Genomic DNA, 18829 nt, shown 5'->3' on the forward strand with positions numbered 1-18829 from the left:
CTATAACATTCACCATAACTGTGAATTAATTCCTTAACTCTCATATTTAAATTTCTAGTTGGTCTAAGAGTTTTCTCCTGCAGTCATTGAGAAGGAAGTTATAGCAAGAATGACTCTCATTCTTTTCATGCCCTGCCCTTGAACAAAGATCATTAAAAGGTCACCCCTAAGACACTCATTAGCAGAAATATAAAATATATAAATTTATTAATGTTGACAGCTTTCCAAAATATTGTCGATGAAAATGAATATGTTTCCTATGACCCTCTCAAAGATTTCTCAAGTTTTCACTCAAGATCATTAAAGTGATTTATAAATCTAAAGAATTTTAGAACATAACCTTTGGAAACATCGTTTGAATGTGTATGTATCCATATATATGAAAACAAAAGGGGTTGGGATATGGCTCAGGTGCTAGAGAATATCTTAGATGTACAAATCTCTAGATTCAATGTGCAACATCACTTGCTCCCTTCATCCCAGCATGCCCACCCCTCCAAAATTAAGTAATACAACTTGCTAAGGGAGGGATACTGGCATAAAATTAATCTAGTCTATGACTTGGAGATTTGTACAGAAGCTGGTATCTGATCGCTAGGTACAAGGAAATATATCAAATAAATACGAATGTCTCAGTCTTAGGGAAAGGTTGTTAAAAGTGTATTTTAAAAGCTTCTCAGCTGATTCTACAATATCTACTTTGATAAATCATCAATAACTGTAGTGTCAAAGGAAACCATTTTTGAAGCACACGAGTAAATATATATATACCTTATAATATTTAATACTTAGTTTATAATTAATATAGTCAATACATTCACTGGCAAGGAAACGAAGAAACTAACTCACCAAAAGTCATACAGACAGTAAAAAAAATACTAATATTAACATTTAAGATGGATTGATTCCAAAGCAAAGATTTTTAACTCTGTGATTATGACCTTTTTTCTGCCCACAGATAATACTTTTAATTCATGAAGTATTCAAAGAACTGGATTTCTATGTGTGGTAAGCCAGGAATTGATTTCCACAAACCTCTTACTGTCTGATACTAGGTTGAAATTAACCAAGGAAAAGGAATGTACATAAAATTTGAAGGAAATGATAGCATCAGAGTAGCACAAAATTACTCACTCTCTGAATGTCAAGTGTGACTGTATGCCCAGGAAATTTCAGATTTCCTTTTTCCTTCTCATCAACACAATGAAGAAGTGCCCTGTTCTCCTGCCCAATTGCAGGTGCCATGGAGTAAGATGTCACCCAAGCCTGCTGCCCATATAGCCAAGAGACCTTCTCCGCCAGTACTCAATCCCCATCTAAATCTGCTGCTTAATTAAGCACATCTGCTGATTAATTTTTCTGTCAAATCAAATGGTTAGTAATCAGCATTGTAAAAAAAAATTCAATTATTCTACTTGAACACTTGGACATATTAGTGTTTTAGAATTTTTATAGCAATGTGTTTATAAAGATAGTTATTTTATGTTTATGTGTATAATTGTTTAATAGTTGAACAGTTATGTTGTATCTACTATTCACTGAATGTGCTGGGTCTATAAAATGCCTGTTCACTTTATTGTATTTTTTTTCTATTTAGATTTCATATTATTTTGTAGATCATTTTGTAATGTGACTATGAGCTTCTTGCTAGATATATATATATATATGTATATATATTATAAATATTTCCTCTCCTCTTTATGTATTTTTATTTTATAATGTCAGCTTTATTAATCTTTTTAAATATGAGAAAAAAATTAACAGAGTGGATAAAGAAAAGGGACCATTAGTATTCTATCAGAATTATAGTTAGAAATATAAGAACATTATTGATTATTTTCACTCATTAGCATGCATGCAAATCACTTAATAAAATATTTCCAAGCTATTTCAACTAGGTCTGAAAGATAAGCAATATCAAGTCATATTGAATATATTTTAGAAGGTTGTTCATAATTTGTCATTTAATTTATGTAATTAGATATAAATGCAAAGGAGTTTGATCATTTGAATAGTAGCAAGCGTGCTCTCATCTAGCCTGGTTCACTAATTTTCTTTTTAGTATTATAAAATATACTATTAATTTCATTGTGTTAGTAATTTGGCAGAAGATAGTTGAAGAGATATGATTACATATTACTCAGATTTCTGAGAAATTTCACAAATTATAGATAAGAAAAACAAAAAAAACGAACTTAATCATATCAAATCTGTCAACAAACTACAGAAAATTAAGTCAAATGTCAGAAAAATAAAAAGAAAAATAGTAATGTCTTCTGCCTGCCATATTTCATTTTTCCTATGCTCTAATATATATTAGATTTCTTACTGCATCTTATATACCATTTACCATACTATGAATTTGTTTACCTTTGATTTTCCTGTTCTTATTGCTTGGGTGTAAGGACTAGACCACACAACTGGAATAAAGTTTAATACTTTAATCCATCTGCCAAAAAGACCCCCACACTGGCCAGCCAGGACCACCTCCAGAAGAAGATGAGCCTCACCCAAGGTCATAAGGATGATTATATAGAGGGAGGTTCCAGCTTTCTGATGATCCTTAAAATGATTGGCTCTTGTCTAGGGGTATATTCCTACTGCTCCCTTGTATTCTTCCCTAATAGGCTACACGGTTTGATCAAGTAGCTTGGGGCGGTGTCTTTGGAAATAGGCTTGTGAAGACCTACACCATGTGGTTCTTACAAAATGGTGCCTCTTTCTGCTCAGAACCTGAGAAGCCAGTCATGTGGCCTTTATAAAATGGCGTCCCTCCTTGTTCAGAACCCAGGTCCCAGCACTTAATTTTGCGTATTTTGTTCTCATCTAGATTTCAGTTTAATATAATATCATTAATTTTGTGATGTTACATAGAATTTGGCTTTTTATATTTCCATTCTTTGTTATTTCTATTAGTCTACGTTTAACATTATTTGCCCAATTTCTCAGTCTCATATTAACTCCTTGATAATATGAAGTACTTTCAGATAATGTTATAAAGTACTTTTGTATTTTGTATTAGATAACGCCAACATTTAGAGCCCTTTTTTTTTATGTTTAAGCTCTTCTTTATACATGCTGTTGTAATTGCTTTTGTTTCTAATAACCATTTTATTACAGATATTTTTAAATTAAAAAAGTGAGGTCTGAATGATGCTATCTTTATGAGCATTTAATTTTTTTCTGGGATTAATCTGTGATAATGTAAATTTAATTCAGGGATTTGATAGCTAGTGAGGGATAGTTTCCTCAGGGCATTGTTAAATAGCAATTCTTTGCTAAATGCCAGTTAAATAGCAGGCATTGTCCTGGGGGCACAGCACCTTATGGCAAGGTCAGGGACTTCAAAATCGTTGTTTTCTCAACATAAAATTAACATTCAACTATTTTTTTCAGCATCTCAGTATCTTTATTGTTCCCTTAAGAATTAATAGAGAATCTTACCCTTGAGAAAAAATATTCTTTCCTTAAGGAAAATTGTGAATTAACTGTAGAAAAATATCTCTCCGCTGCAAATAATAGTGAAATCACTTATTTTAAACCAGTAGTTATTTGAAAGCTAGTGCCTTTTTACCTATTATAGTATATCCTTGTGTTTTACTAGCTGTTTTTATTTTATTTTTTTCTACTACCTGGTTTTATTCACTTTATTTCCTTTTCTTTCTCTTTTTCCTTCTCTCTCCATATGCTTTCTTGCTCTGTTTCTTTGTTTCTTTCTCTATATCTTTCTCTTTTTGCTTTCTTTTTCTCTATTTTTCTTTTCTTTCAACTCTCTTTTCTTCTTTCATCTCCTCTTTCATTCTCCCTCTTTTTTCTTTCTTCTTTCTTTGAATTCTTCTTTCTTTCTTTCTTTCTTCTTTCCATCTTTCTTCTTTCTTCTTTCTTTCTTTTCTTCTTTCTTTCTTTCTTTCTTTCTTCTTTCCTTTCTCTTTCTTTCTTCTTTCTTTCTTTCTTTCTTTCTTTCTTCTTTCTTTCTTTCTTTCTTTCTTTCTTTCTTTCTTTCTTTCTTTCTTTCTTCTTTCTTTCTTCTTCTTTCTTTTTTTGTCTTTCTTTCTTTTTCTTTCTTTCTTGTTTCTTTCTAGTAAAAACAGGTTTTACACAAAGAAGGCAATTAAAGAAGGAAACAAATAGGATAAGAAACAAAGAGGGTAATAGTGAGAAAACTTGGGTTTCTTGAAGCCAAAGAGAGCCCCAGTACACAGCCCAGCATAAAATTTAAAAAGTAAAAAAGTCTATATCTCAGAGGGAGATGTAGATGACATGTGGACACATGTCCCTGTTCTCCATAATTTTAGTAGAAAATCAGATATATATATATAATATATAAGTAATTTGGGAAAATATTATATACTATATAATATATAATATTTTATATATATATATATAAAATATATAATATTTTCCCAAACTGCTAATTATCCCTACATGAAAAGGTATTCTCTGAAAGTGCCCCTTCCTTATCTTTTATTTTACTTCTGCTAATTCTATCTATGTTAAGTTGAGAATTCTGCTTTGCTGTTCCCTGCTTGTTTGATTTTGGGGGCCACACCTGCTGGTGTAGAGAAATTGCTTCTGGATCTACACTCCTGGTGGGGCTAGACGGACCAATTGTGCTACATAAAATTGTTAAAGTTCGGAACTCAGAATCATCACCCTAAAGACCATCAGGGAAACAGGCAGTAATGTAAATGCAAGGAAACTTATTTCAGCATGCTGGAGTACAACATCTCCAAAGAAATGAGGGACCCCCAGCATGGCTTACATGGCATATTAAAGGATCTCATGTCTCAGGCTAGAGGGTTCCTGCCTCTGAGTAGTTGATCTTTAAAATTATTGATCCTTCATACAAGGTTGGGCTAGGATTGGTTGTAGCTCAAATGTAGCGTCCCAGAACCAGCACCCAGACCCAAGGTGCAGTGTGTCAACTAGCCTTGTGTCAGCTACTGCTTAGCTTTATTGGATGTAATACCAGGCATTTACCCCTAGGGTCTGGTTCCAGGGACTAGGTGTTCTCTGGGTCTAGTCTTTCTATTTTAATTCATAACTAGGTTTACAGACTAGGTTTAAAGTTAATTCCTAAACTGAACTTTGGATTCTAACATTGAACTCAACATTTAGCACTCAACAGGATCAAACTCTGTCTACTGCATATGAGGCAAGTGCTTTCATCACTGTACTAACTCTCGGAACACTGCATATTTTACCACGTTTTGCCTAATTACTTATCCCTTCCATATGGAAAGAGAAGAATATCTGGAAAGTGCCCCTTTCATTTTGTTTCAGCTACAGTACAATTCTTCCAATCATAGGAAGAATGACTATTTTCCATGAGTACAGATTTTTAGGTATGATAATATTTATTGGTATTTGTCAATAGAAAAAGTCTCATATTTGAATAGTCCAATAGAGACACACATACGAATGGATTAAAGTAATGACAAATAAACAACATGATCTGAAACCTGCAAAACTTAACAATGCCCTTCCTCATTTTTCTCTGAGTTGAGACTTGAAAGAAGACAATTCCTGGCTGGAAACCAAAATTAGAAGTGTCTGAAGTTAGGGTAATGTATAATGTAAGTATATATGTATGTATGAATGTGTATGCATGTATGTATATATGAGGAGAGAAGCTGGGAAATAAGGGAATTTCTGCAAGCTGGCCTTGAATATAAAAGAAAGTCTCTGTTCAGAGTCCTGTGTTCCCTGTTGTTATGAGTGCAGGCTGAGCCAAGGAGAAAAACATCCAGGTCAAACTTTCTTGGCTAATAGTGCCATAGCATTGTGACCATTATATTTACATACTTTCTGATTTAATGATGCTATGAGCATTTTAATTGCTATCTTTGCATACCATTTGAATCAATGATGCCATGAACCTTGTGACTGTTGTCTCTGCATACCATCTTGTTGCTGTAATGTCTAATCTGTATTTCCCACATTCTGTTTTCCTCCTGAAGTTTACCCTTAAAAGCCTTGTCCCAACCTTCAATAAATGAACTCTATGGCTCTGACAATACTTCCCTGTGAGTGGTCTGTGGCTCACAGTTTTCCCTCCTTTTCCGGGGTCCAACCTAAAAGGCTATAGGCTGGAAGAGACCCTTACCCACCCTTGTCAGGGGGGCCTCCCACCAGAACCAATATTTATCTATGTTCTTATGTATGTCAGGATTTCCTAACTGCCATGAGTTGTTTACTTAGGGTATGTTCATAAATAGCATTTTTACCTAAGAAGGAGCACTTTTTGGATGGATTGTAAATAAGAGACAAGGAAAAACAACCCAGGAGTCATTACCCCTGATAAAAGGGGGTAATTGAGACAACCTCATAAATTATATGTAATTAGATGTGTCAAAGCATACTGGGAGTCTAGGAGACCCTAACCTCATTTACCTGATTATATATACCTGAATGAGGTAAGAATGCAGTTTTCCTGCCTTTGTGTAGAAACTATGTAAGGTAAATGCAAAAGTATGTCAGGATCTCAGGTCTCCTTTAGCCTGAGATGCTCCAGTCCTGAGCTATCTAATATACTTTCTATTTTTCAACTATCTCTGGTGTCTCTATGGTTTGAGCCTAAAAATGGGCTTACTTTTATTTACAGTAGAAGTGAGCAAAAAAGAGTCCCTGCTCATCCAGGCAGAGGATTTAGCATAACCATTCCACAATTGAGATAAAATAACCAGCCCACAGCCAGAAGACCCAAGAGCTAACAGTTTTGCTGCTACTTGGAAATTCCATGAGGAATCTCTTTTGTCTTCTAATTTACCAAAATGCCCACATAGCAGCTGAGACCTTGCAATTCAGAGCAATGTCTTTTCTAGCAATGTAAGTAGAGCAGGAAGAAAGCAACTCTTTCCTCTGTCGCTTCAATATATTTTACAGGCTGAGGTAATAGTATGGAACATTGAGAAACTATAAACATTCAATTAAGAAGCCTATAAGATCCTATCTTAATTTTCAGTATTTAGGCAAACCTACTGATTTACAAAGGCAAAAGTTTAGAAGTAACAGTGGTTTGGAAATTCTCAGCCACACTTTTCTTATTCTTCAAATGTTTAAATAAGAACTTACTCAGAACTCACAACTAGGTTTGCCAAGATAATTCAGTGTGGCAGTTCATTAAAAGTTCTCTCTATAATTCTTGGCATTTTCTAAATAGGTTAGGCTAATATTGTGATTATTCAGTGAATTAAAACATGTGGATTTTCCCCACGTGAGAATGACTTACTGTTAAAATAAGAGATTAGTAACCTTAGCTCATGTTACAGAGTTCTACTTTTTTTGCAGAATCAAATTTATTTCTGAAAAACAGCTGAGGTTTAGTGTACAAAACTATTTTGTTTGGAATTAAATATGAGTTTTGATCCTGTCTGATATATATCATGATCAATTTTTTTCATCTACTGTATTTTTTTTATCTTATGCACATGCTGAGATACCTACCTTTCAGAATTGTGAGATAATGAAGTGCAAAATACTAAAATACTTACCTCTATAGGCAAAATAGTGGGTGATAAAGGACCAGAGAGAGACAGTGCAGTCAGTCAGGTACTTACCTGCTAACCTGGAGTTTGATTCCTAGAACTACAGAGTCTCCTGAACAGTTCCAGGAGCAATCCCTAATAATAATAAGCCCTAAACCCAGATGGGGTAATTTTCCCAAGCCCCAATGTAAAAATCACCCCACACACTGTATCTCCAACACCATGATATGGAGTCTGAATCAGTCATGGCATGAAATCATCAAACCAGGCTGAGGGGGAAACACATGTAGTCTGGAAGTCTTCTACTTCAGATGGAGAGCAAGCTGACTACCAGAACTGTTTTTATTGAGTCTAGAGACCACCCTCAGGTGGAGGAGTAAGGACAGATTCAGGACAGATAACTCAGACTATCCTGAGTGAGTCCTGTCCAGGTTTATTTACAAGGAAGACCATCTCTGTTGTGGGGCAAGTTTACATTGTAAACAAACATACAAAGGAACCAGAGATGATCTTTGTTTTAGGTAAAATAAGGTGTAACCTAACACTCCAAAACTGATGTTACATCACTAACTACTTGTGAAATGTCAGAGAGCAAGTAGTAGTTACCACATGAAAATAAAACAGGGCTCTAAAAAATAAAGTTTAGATTATATGTAAATTTAACTTATATTTTAAATTTTAATTTCTTTTTCAGCTCTCTAAAGAAGACCATGCCATATTTCTGCTCTTTGTGAAGTCTTTGGTAGCAACATATATGCTGAACTTTATTTAGATTTGTCATATGATTTAGTACTTATTTTGTGTCTCAAAGACCCTATTATCATGCCTACTATTTACATATATGAATATAATATGGAATTATTTATGGTAAAAGAGGCTCAATTGGGGCCCAAGAGATAGCATGGAGGTAAGGCTTTGCCTTTCATAGCAGAAGGTCATTGGTTCGAATCCCAGCATCCCGTATGGTAAACCTGAGCCTTCAGGAGCAATTTCTGAGCATTGAGCCAGTTGTAACCCCTGAGCGCTCCCGGTGGACCCCAAAAATAAAAAAAAAATGAAAAAAAAAGAAAAGAAAGAAAGAAAGAAAAGAAGAAAGAAAGAAAGAAAGAAAGAAAGAAAGAAAGAAAGAAAGAAAGAAAGAAAGAAAGAAAGAAAGAAAGAAAGAAAAGAAGAAAAGAAAGAAAGAAAGAAAGAAAGAAAGAAAGAAAGAAAGAAAGAAAGAAAGAAAGAAAGAAAGAAAGAAAGAAAGAAAGAAAGAAAGAAAGAAAGAAAGAAAGAAAGAGGCTCAATTACTTACCAAAACTTATTTCATTCAATATACCCTTGAGCACTCTGAGTGTGGCAGAAAAGAAAGGAAAGGGAAGGAAGGAAGGAAGAAGGAAGGAAGGAAGGAAGGAAGGAAGGAAAGGAAGGAAGGAAGGAAGGAAGGATGGAAGGAAGAAGGAAGGAAGGAAGGAAGGAAGGAAGGAAGGAAGGGGAGGGAGGGGAGGGAGGAGGAGGGAGGAAAGAGGAGGGGAGGGAGGGAGAGGAGGGAAGGAGGGAGGGAGGGAGGGAGGGAGGGAGACTTGGGAGGGAGGAAGAAAGAGAGGGGGAGAAGAAAGAAGGGAGGGAGGAAAAAGGAAACGAAAGAAAGAAAAGAAAGAAAGAAAAAAGAAAAGAAAGAAAGAAAGAAAGAAAGAAAGAAAGAAAGAAAGAAAGAAAAAAGAAAGAAAGAAAGAAAGAAAGAAAGAAAGAAAGAAAGAAAGAAAGAAAAAAGAAAGAAAGAAGAAAGAAAGAAAGAAAGAAAGAAAGAAAGAAAGAGAAGAGAGAAAGAAAGAGAAGAGAGAAAGAAAGAAAGAAAGAAAGAAAGAAAGAAAGAAAGAAAAAAGAGAGAGAGAGAGAGAGAAAGAAAGAAAGAAATAAGAAAGAAAGAAAGAAAGAAAGAAAGAAAGAAAGAAAGAAGAAAGAAAGAAAGAAAGAAAGAAAGAAAGAAAGAAAGAAAAAAGAAAGAAAGAAAGAAAGAAAGAAAGAAAGAAAGAAAGAGGCTCAATTACTTACCAAAACTTATTTCATTCAATATACATCTAAGAAAAGTTTGCATATTATTCAGGAGATCTGTGGACAAGATTCCCTTCTCTTTTGAATGTAGAAGGAAGGATAGAAGGAACCCTAAAAGTTACTAAATGTAAAGAAAATCTCCTTAAAAGCTTGTTTGCTTTCATTTTGCTTCTGTCTCAGAAGAGTCATGCACACAATGAAAATAAAAGTTATAAAAAAATTTATGAGTTAATCAGAAACTAGGCTTAATAGACATTATACTTTCCAGTCTGTTACAGGGCTTAACAAAGATTATGGAAAAAGAACCTAACATCTAATTGAAAGATGGCTAAAGCATTCTCAGGCATAAAGAAAATTTTCTCCGTTTAATACATTTTTACCTGTGAAATTACTGCAATCTGAAAGGCTTCAGAATAAAACCAAAAATAAGGCTTTCTGATGGAGCAATTAAACTGTAAGTAGCACAATGATGATCATATATTTTGAATTTTCCATTTGCTGGTGGACCATCTGCTTTAACTCTGAGAAGGTAAATTTAACAAATATGACTTGAGAGTGAGCCTGGACTCTGAGAATAAAGTGTTCTTCATGCCTGGCTGTTTAGGATCCTCACTTTCTTGACCTTTCACTTCCCCTCTAGGCCCGAGTGTGAGGGGACCCCATGATTTCATTATAGTAAATTAGATGTCACAAGCTGTTGTGATCTGCCAGCTAAGTTCAACCTGACATTGAGAGTCTTCTTGCGACTCTCCAAGAAATCAATAGTGCTTTCCTCTGCAGCAGGAAGCTGAGCTCTCATCACCTTGTCACATTTCAAAGCAAATGGAAACAGCAATGTGAAAATGGGTAACAGCCACAAGATATCCAAGTCCAGAGTATTGGAGACAAACCATCTAAGAAGGAAAATTTTAGACCATAGAAAATGGTTCTAATAATATTTTCTTTATGCCTTTCAGATGAACACTAAAAAATAACAAGTTGCTCAAACAGAATTCCTTACTAGTAAATATCTGAGAACTGATTTATTTTGAAGAGCCTACATTTTATTTTATTTTATATTTGGGGTTTTGGGCCACATCCAGCAGTACACAGACGTTACTCCTGGCTCTGCAATCAGATATTGCTCTTGGCAGGCTCAGGGAAAAATATGGGATGCTGGGATTGAACCCAGGTCCTTCTGAGGTCGGCCGTGTGCAAGGCAAGTTCCCTACTGCTGTGCTATCTCTCCAGCCCCAGATCGTACATTTTAAAAGGTGAATAAATAATCTAGATAGTCTGATGACCCAGGCCCAAATTTCAAAGTATAAGAAATCATTTCACAGGATCGATTATCTTGTGCAGACATGAAAAACAAATAAAACAGTGTAAATTCTAGATCACCAAACTACAGAACATATTAAACATATTAACTACAAAACATACTAAATCCTGCTTGTTTTTCTAAGTAAACTTAGTGGAATATAGGTGTAACTTATTATTTTACATATGCTTTTAGTGAATAGCGATTTTTCTTTATACCTACAGAATTGAGTTCTTTATACAAAGATCAGGTGAACTGGAATGTAAAATATATACAGAAAGAAAGTTTGAAGACCCACGTTATGATGAAATTCTCTTTGTGTATAAAAATAGTACAATTCTAACATAACTGGTCACAATAAGTTTTATCTTACAATAGACTTTTCAGAGAAGAATTTTCAGGTGTGGGTAGAATAGAAAATCACTCCCCAACAAGAAGAGGGGAAAAGATTAGAAGTAGAAACAAAAAAAAAATGCCCAGTACTTGGGGTTTAGAGAAATAGTGCAGCAGGTACAAAGTTTTCCTTATATATGGCCAATCCAGGTTAGTTCCCTGACATCCCATATGCCCCTGCAGTCACACACACATTCAGGAGTGATTCATGAGTACAGAGCCACGAGTGACCCCTGAGCAGTGCTCGGTCAAAACAAACAAACAAAAATATCCATCTATGCCTAGTTGTGGCTATTTAACAAGCATGGTGTTTTGTTATTGATGCATTATATTAATTTTCTATTAAAGCTGTAATAAGTTATAGCAAATGATAGCTTAAAACTTCCAAAATATTATTTTACAGTCCTGATAACATGATATCCAAAGTGATATTAAAGTGATATACAAAATGATTTATATGCATAAAAATTGGTGCAGTGGGATTACTATATTTCCTCTGAAAACCCTTCTGGAGAAACTCACTAGCTTCTGCCAAATTGCAGAAACTGCTTCTATTCCTTAGTTTATAAATTCAAAAAACTTATCCAGCCTGTCAAATCATTTTCTGCTGTTTAATTCTCCTGAATTCAAGGCAGTTGTGAATTTACTGATATACCCTCAAATAATTGTGCATAAGCATCTTATTTTAAAATCAGTAGATTAGGGGCCAGAGCAGTGGTGCATGACACTGCCTTGCCCACGCTAGCCTAGGACACACCAACGTTTGATTCCTGGCTTCCCATATGGTCCCTCATGCCAGGAGCGATTTCTGAGCACATTAGCCAGAAGTAACCCCTGAGCGTCACCTGATGTGGCCCCCAAAACGAAATAAATAAACAAATAAATAAAATTAGTAGATTAGAAGCCTTAATTCCACTAGCCCCCCTTAACTTTTATTTTCCTATACAATTTTCAACTTAATGTATCAGGAATTAGAACATGCAGATCTTGGTATGACAAGTCTGCCTATCATGCATGGATTCTTTAACTAAATGATTATAACACATATAATACAGAACTAATCCTATAAAAGAAATATGCTTATCTCTATTTTACGAGTCCAAAAACAAAGACTCAGAAAATCATTTTACAAAGGTTATGCAGCTAGTTAGCTAATAAAGACAAGTGAATCCCTACTGACTCCAAAGAATGTTCTATCTTACATGGAGTAGGAATTTATCTGGCGCACTCTGAACCTACTCACCCAAATATGACTCTTTAGTTTCTCACAGCACACCGGAGGCACAAATACATGCTTACATAAACATGCTCTCATCTTTACTCTATGACATTTCATACATACATTTGTGAGACTATTATTGTGAGATACAGATTAATCATATACCTCAGTGGAGATTGATTTCTTTAAGCTCCAATTTAGATGGAAATTGAACTAAAAATAATATGTGTTAGAGAAAGCCTAATGCTGGTTTTTTACTCAGTTCAGAACCCAAACATTTTTCTTACTAGTCAATATGGCAATAATATGTTAGTAAAACATACATTTTAGCACTAGGGTTAGTGTAAAGATATTGTTCTTGTAACGCTTGGTTAAATGATTCACCTAGAGAATTATGAATCACACTACTACAGAATACTGTATAATTCAACCTTTGTGGTTCTATAATTTTTGTTTCCAAAACTGAGCCTAAAAATGCAAATAAAAATGCAAGACTTTCATTTCCCCCTATTTAGGTGCTCAAATAAAAAACATGTCAGTGTTAGCATAAATACTAAGTCTTTCCTGTGAAGATTGCTTTATCTAAATTTCCCAGGAATCGAAGGTGCTGATTCAAATAGAAATAATTACTAGCTACGTGTTACCTCAATCCATCCATAAGGAAGAATTAATGCTTCTGACTTTCCTTAAAATTAGGACTTCACAATCTGATAGTCACCTTCCCATTACTAATTTATTCTCTTATCAATCTTCTGTTATTATCATATTCCACTTCTCTAAGAAAAATTTTCAGTTGGCAATCTTATTTTCAGGTATTTCCTAGAAACAGTTTGAATTTGAACGGTCCTCTTGTCTCAATAATCACCGTGCAATAGAAACATGACTTCTTATTCTTGTTTTATATATTCTGCCTAAACCCAAAGAGATTTCTTTTATGGAGATATTGAAGACATTTTCTTAAAGATTTCATTAATTGCATGATCCTGGTACAAAAATTATCCACTGCATTTCTAGTGAGTCACTCTGTATCTCAAATAAGACTGTAACACTTCTAGTTATGTAGTAATAAAGTCCTATTGGCATATAAAACTATTGCCTTACATATAATTTTAATATGAAATGTGAATGTATTTTTTATAAATAAGCTTTTTGCTTGGCATGTTGTCTCCATATTGAACATGGCAGAGGTGTTGTAACTGTTTTGTTTTATTCATCTCACAAACATTCTTTCAGATCTCAACTAATTGTTCTTTTTTAAATCTTTTTGCAAGTGAGTATTTTTAAGAAGTCCTTCTGGTAATGTAAAATAATTCAGCAAGTGCTAAGGAAGTAAATTTTCATCTTCAGTCTAGTAATGCCATTCTCTTACTATCAACATTTCATCTCTGCCCAAGAGATCAGTTCCACTAATTTGTTTTGTTTTGTTTTGTTTTGGAGGGGTACCACACCCAGTGATGCTCAGAAATTGCTCCTGGCTTGGGGGACCATATGGGATGCCTGGGATCGAACCATAGTCTGTCCTACATTAGCACATGCAAGGCAAATGCCCTACCACTATTGCCACTGCTCCAGCTCCAAGTTTCACCAATTCTTTGGAGTCTCTATAACTCCTTTAATTTTATTTAATATTTCAAAATTTTAGAGTTACATAAATGTTTCACAATTAAAATAAACCTAGCACCCAATTTATCCTAATATTAAATAGCTTATATAGATATAGTATATATAGAAACATATAGAATCAACCCAACACAAAGCTTGACACATCTCCCTATGCATAACCAGGCACAGTATCTCAGCATTTTTCTTTCATGATTCTGACATTTTTAAGAGTCCTCTTATTTGTAGAAAGTCTCCCAGTTTGGGATTTTAAATTATTTTATTTACTGCGTTCACTTACTAGAAAATAGATCACAAATGTGTTATTTGGGAAGCTGGGGATATGCTCCTTGATATCACAGTTATCAGAGTAGAATTTGTTGTAATGATTAATTACAGGCAATGTTAACTTGATCAGTTCGTTAAGGTTCTGTTTGCCATATTCCTTTTCTAAAGCTAATAATATATTTTTCTTGTTTTAATTAATACCTGCCGGGAAGTCATTTTTAAATCATACAAATATTTTTTGTTTCTGTTCTAATTTTTCTCATTAATTCCACTTAAGATTTTTGCCTGAAACAATTATTGCTGTGATATTTTCCAAAGAATGATGCGATATTATCATCAGTCCATCTGTGTTTAATTAGAATTATATCATAAGAAATATCTTTCATTTCCTCTACACACATTTATTCAATGACTTATTTATACAGATACAAGTCATGAATATATAATATATCCAACATATCATTTTAATTATATCTTAATTAGATTCAGGTATTAACTATAATTGTTTGCTTTTGTCAAAGTGTCCCAAATATAGAATATTGTTTGAAAGTTTTTCATTTAGATTTATTTCTCTTTTGTTGTTAGTTTTGGTTGGGGGGAGCCACACCAGGTGCCCAGGGATTATTCTGGGATTTGCATTCTGGAATCACTCCTGGAGACTCTCAGAGGACCATATGAGGTGCCAGGGATTAAATCCAGGTCAACCGCAGGCAAGGCAATCATTCTACCTGCTGTATTACTATTCCAGAATACTTTATGTGATTTCTACATTTTTTAACAAGCTCCTATGGGTTTAAGTATGTTGTTATTTTATAACATTACAAAATGCTTTGGAATGATTTTGGTATTTTCACTAATTTACCTTGGAGGCAAATGTTCCATCACTGATAATGTTTTCCATAATTGATATTGTTTTATAGTTAGTAGTGCTAGATAGAATATGTCGGCAGATAGATCAGGAGTTTAATATAGTAGAGAATAGTCAACATTGTTACATTATATGAACATGTGTACAAATGCAAATCTATACATCTATCACTTTATCCATAATATATACATGCATTTGTAAATATTTTGTAAATGCTATTTATGCAAATATTTTGCTTGTGGGTACTTAAGTTTTTCTATAACACTTAGCAAAACTAACCATTCCAAATGATTTTTACATTTTCATTTGCATGTTTTTGGTATCCTTACATTCTTCGTATAAGGTAAGAGCTTGTCATTTTGTTGTTTGCGTCTGTTCAGGCTGCCAGCCACAATCTTAGTTTTCGCTCCTAAACAGGATTTCTATTTTTCACAGCATGAATCTATAGATAAGACCAAATATTTAAAATTCTGCTTCCACCTTGGTCAAAGAGTCTATCTTCAAATAATTTCTCTCTTTTTATATTTTAAATGAATCTAGGAAGAGCATGATATCTTTCAATACTTTTGGAGAAATATCTTAAGTTATGTGCCTAATTTAATTCCTCAAAAATGTTACCTTTCATAAAATACTAGGATGCTAACACAATTAGTGAAGTTATTCAACACTTTAGAAAAAGGAAGAACTTTCCTTGTTAAAATCAAGGTCCGGACTGATAGTCCAGTGGGTAGGGCAATTGACTTTATGTAGCCAACTGGAATTCAATCCCCAGCATCCACAGGGTCCCCTGTGCCCCACCAGGAGTGATTCCTCAGCTCAGAGCCAGGAGTAACCATTGAGCACCATCAGGCAAAGCCAAACAAATAAACAAGACAGTAAAGAAAATAAAACATTGGAAAAAATAAAAGCTACAATTACTTGTTTCTCATTTACACCTGAGATCTCATCAAATATCCTTTACTGTTATTTCCTCCAATATTTTGTTCGAGTTTTTTTTTTCAGTTTAAAGCTTTAAGATTGAGGTTTTCTTTACAGCTTTCCTCCTTTCTCTCTAGCTTCTCAATAGGAATACACTTAATGGTACAATTATGGGAGTGAGGATCTCGACTGCCATGCACTTTAAAACTCTTCTAACCTCTTCTTACTTCTCACTAACAAAACCAATTTCCACTTTTTTAGCTATTTGTTATGACAGCACTCCACTTCTCTGTGCCAACTTGTGTCTTAGTCAATTTGGGCCACTGTGAAAAACAAAAACAAGCAAAATAAGACAAAACAAATCATTGCCTTGTGCCAGATTAAGTAACAGAAATTACTTTTCAAGTCTTAGAAACTGTATTACCTCCATTGACCCTCCCATAATGCTCTCTGAATTAAAAGAGTGCTTAGTATCTAATGATAATCATTCAGTACATTAGCCATTTAAATTATTTTACATAATACTAAAATATAATACTAAAATAATACTAAAATATAATATAAAATAAGTTAGTCTACATAATACAAAAATGCTGTGGGTGCATCTTTGGGTGATAAATCCCTTTCTTTTGTGCATAGGCATATAGAATCCTCAAGAAATACTTCTGGTAGGTACTTTGCAAATAGAGCTTCTTGTAAAGTATTGTTTTCTATATATAAGGTATTGACTTACCATTGATTTGTATTATGAGATTTCAGAGGTCTACTTAGTGACTGTCACCACTTCTACCAATGAAGTTCCAGTGTCATCCATCACCATAAGACCCTCCCTTTTGTTCATCTCTCCTAATCCACCTTCCACTTCCCTCTGGTAACCGCCATTGTTTTTATTAAAACTGGAATGGGCGTGTTCTTTACATGACTGTAATCATAGAATTATAATCATGTTTGTAATCACGGTGTTTAAAAAAGATAATTTAAAAAAATAATACAAAAAAAACTGGAATTAGTATGTATGTTTCTTGTGCTGCTATTTAAAGAAAATAAATAATTACAGATATCCAAAATATACATCAAAGTTCAAATAAACAATCATTTTTCAACGTTCTGAGTCTCAGGATATAGTATAGCACTTAGAGTACTTGCCTTGCAGTGGCAGCTCATAGCATCCCAAATACTTCCCAGAACTTCACCAAAATAATTTCTGAGTGCAGAACCACGAGTACCAGAGTACAGAACCCAGGACATAACCAGGTGTGTCTCAAAATAAAACAAAAAGAAAAAGAAAACTGAAATTTTCAATGTTACATTTTTAAACTTTTGCTTACCAATTTTTTCTCAACTATTGCACAAAAGTTCGATTTCCAAGTACTAATTAAGTGAACTGCAAAATAATTCATTAAATGCACAAAGAAAAATAATTTCAGAAAAGTGAAAATTAAATTATCGGAAGATTGAATAATACAAAATACAAATAATAAAGTATTTGATTATAAGAATGACAAAAATACTAAATTGTAGTAAGCATTTTAGAAGCTTGTTTTTAACTGGGAAAAAATTCTTAAATGATATAATTTTGTGAGGCATTTTTTTGACTAGATGGTAGCCATATAAAACTTAGGCATCATTTTTTATACTTGCTCTTTTAAAATCCAATCACCCAAAGTCAAACAAAAAAGCATTCATGAGTTTGCATGTGCGTACACACACACACACATTCGCTTACTCACACACGTCTTCTGAATATTTTCAAATGTGCACTTAAAAAAGGTGTTATGAAATAATGATTTCCTTGGGTTTATAGGTTACACTGTGGTATTCACATTCTTTTACTAAACCTCATTATAGAAAACCAGGATGTGCAAAGAAAACTATTCTTAGCCTTGTTTCCCAGGAAACCAAGGTGCATGTATTTCCTATGTGTCTGTCCCTTTCCATCAAAACCTCCGCATTTCATGGCCATCAAGCATTTAGTTAAAATCATAAAGAAAAAAATTTAACCTAAGCATATTTTTACTGATTAAAAAATCTGTCACCTACCTATAGTATATTAGATTATAATAGGGGCTAGAATTTTAGTTCATGTCATAGAGCTATGCATTGATTAAATTCTCCCACACTACTACCGATAGCCAAGCAGGCTATGCAATATGTACTTCAAAGTTGGGTACTCATCTAAGTTATAGAAGTTATAGATGCATAATGTCCAGGGACTTATCATTATTGAACCTCTACAACCACAAATATGATGAAACCAATGTTACAATCAGTTAACAGCAGCCATCATATGTAAAATATACAGAGTGGCCACAATGAAACAAGGGCCACTCAACCAAAAACTAAGGTGGACATTTGAAAACTTAGCTTATTCAATATGAATCATTAAAATTTGAAAAAATATGAATAAATAACCAAGTATTGAAAATTAAAATTAGAGATTTTGAAAAGGACCATCTAGACATACCATAAATGCTAATTGAAATTGCTCTTATAATTATGAGGCATTTATTAAGCAAATAACCTAGTACTTGTGATAACAACTGCAACTGAATATCAAGTTATTTTTATCCAGGAATTTACTTAACAAAAAGTACTGATCAGAGACAGTGTGGGGAAGACCTGGCATGTGAGTGATTTGATTTGCTTCCCAGTATCACATAGGGTCCCCTAGCACTCCAAACTTGCATATATTGTAGAGAAATTTTATAGCATGCACAGTC

This window comes from Suncus etruscus, chromosome 17, assembly GCF_024139225.1.
Source record: "Suncus etruscus isolate mSunEtr1 chromosome 17, mSunEtr1.pri.cur, whole genome shotgun sequence".
NCBI classification, from domain to species: Eukaryota; Metazoa; Chordata; class Mammalia; order Eulipotyphla; family Soricidae; genus Suncus; species Suncus etruscus.